Source organism: Melopsittacus undulatus, chromosome 6 (assembly GCF_012275295.1).
Source record: "Melopsittacus undulatus isolate bMelUnd1 chromosome 6, bMelUnd1.mat.Z, whole genome shotgun sequence".
NCBI classification, from domain to species: domain Eukaryota; kingdom Metazoa; phylum Chordata; class Aves; order Psittaciformes; family Psittaculidae; genus Melopsittacus; species Melopsittacus undulatus.
The window spans coordinates 44802642-44805202 of NC_047532.1; positions in this window are offsets into that span (position 1 = coordinate 44802642).

A 2561-nucleotide genomic window follows, 5' to 3' on the forward strand; every position below is an offset into this window, starting at 1 on the left:
TGAGTTTGGTCCTGCACTGATATAACAGGTTACATCACCGGCTGTAGCTGCTCAGTACTGTACTGAATATGGATGTCAGCTATTTACCATCAGCCTAGTGCATTTTTAGTAAATTCTGGTTTTGTAGTGATCACTTACCAAATGATTTCTCTTCACTTCTTTTGCATGAGGAAGAACGTAGTCTGTCCTGTATGTTACGACTTTCCAACTCTGAAACTGGATGGGGGAGGGAATAGAAAAAGAGCACTACACTATTAATATAATATTTGCTATTGCGCTGATTTTGCATTACCTCCCACTGAGCAAAGCATGGAGTAGCATTAGTGTTGCCTTGTCTGCTCATCACTTTGGCAAGAGGAGAATTCCTCAATAGCAGACTATGCTGTATATGTCAGGAAGTTAAAAATACGCCACGGTTCTAAACCTCTATTTCAGATTATATTTTACTGTAACCAACCAGGATCAGACTCTCCATCGAATGGCACTCAGAAATACCACTCACTGCAACTCTGCTGAAAGCCTTATCAAACATTCATTTGCTTAAGATGGCAGGTATGCACACTAGTGTGCAGCATGGAAAGGTGTTTACTTCTGTTTCTGCAGTTCATTAAATGGATTATCTGCATTATGGCAATAGAGAAATTGCAGATAATTTTTACAGATGTTGCACAACAATGTGAATACTAGAATGCAAAATGGGAGATGGGTAAAGGAACAAAAGGTGCTATGCAAAATTTTGGTCAGACCTATTGAGTTTTGAAATTTCTAGATGACATTATCAAAACAGTTGTATTCACTGCAGAATTATTATCTTTAGTTGCAACTGATTTTGGAAATATAAATTAATTTTTATTTTGATATGTTTGATAATATTGTAATGATTTAGATTGCAGCTCCACGTGATATTTGGAGCCAAGTGAATAGGCAGCATTATTTGCTGCTGTAGACTAAAATACCTTGTAGAGATACAATTGTATGCAGCCCATGGAGTATAAAATAACACTAGTGACTGTGTTTGGAATGGAAAACACTGAGCTGATAGGAATATGATTGGACGTGTTCCTATCCATATAGGTATGGACCTGCAAAATTAGTGCACGGCAGCAATGCATGGCATTGACAAATAAAAAAAAAAATCTGTAGAAAAGATCCTGAGTCAGGAGTATGTCTGCACGAACTCTGCTTTGGAACATGACTTGGCACTGGAAAAATAATGTGTTTTGTCAGTCTCCAGTTTAGTGTCTTATTCTGCTATTGTCTGAATTTGTTAGTAGGTTAAGTAACAATTCACAGTATTTGCATGGTCCTATGAACTGCTGGAAGTGAAAAACCATTTTGACTGAATGAATTCCTATACTTTTGAGACAGAGGACAAAAGAGACCATTGAGAATTCTTAGCCCTTGATAAAGCAACATTTGGCAAGTGTAATCCAAAACCTTAACAGGAAAAGTAGAGCACCTCCAAAACTTTCTTGTGAAATGTTACAGGTGTTCTTCCTTGGTTCTTAATCTTTAATTGCATATTATGATGATAATTTTAATTTTAAAATAATGCCAGTTAGCACGTTCTCTTGAAAAGGGTCTCCCCATTTTATGCTTAAAGGTATGAGATGGTGGTGCTTATTTGCTTTACCAATGAGTTTGAACACCAGATAGCCTCACTGTCAAGTCTTCTCATAGTGAGAAAATTTCAAAAGCACTGCTGCTTTTGTTATAAAGGTTATAAGCTCTTGTACTTCTTATATTTCAGAGAGGAAATATGGAGTGCTTTGAGTGGTGCATTCTGATGTGATATTTAGTACCATGCAAAATAGAGACAAGCAGCCAATTTTAGTTCAGCATCACTTCAACCACTGGTCTATATCTCTACCACCGTTAAAATGAAACAGCATAAAAGAGAATGTTCTCCCTTATCTCATGGAATCACAGTTTTCATTAAAGGAAAGAAGCAGATGATAAAATGTGTACCCATATTTATTTATGCTTTCATGCACATAAAATTAATTGTAGACCTCTTGTGTATGCAAGACTATCAAATCTACATAATCTGTCACTCTCCAGATAGAAACCTAGCTGTGATAGGGGATAATGTTTCCCATTGCTGGCTTTGAAAAGAAAAAAAATCTGTGTTATGTGAAAGCATTACACTTGAGTCTTAACTGAAAATGAATAGAAGCCACTGGAATTTTTTATGGTAAGGTGAACAGGGCTAGAGATATCTGCAGTAAAATGTACCTAAATCTTTTGTTAGGAGACTACAGATTTCTAAATGATCTGTATATTTAGAAGAGATAATATTATTGAAACATATATATTGTTTTAGTTAGTTTATAAGTGTTCTCTGTGTGTATAAAAGCAATTAAGAAAATCTGCTTTGTGATTTTTTTTAAGTCCAAAGTGCCACTTATTAATTTGTGTCTTCAAACTGCTTAGAGCACTTTAAAAAACAACAAACAAAAAACAAACCTGTAAACTAAAAATTACTTCTATGTAAAAGTAATACAACATCTATATTATGAAAGGAAACTAAGTGGGAAGATGGGAATACAGTGTTGCTATAT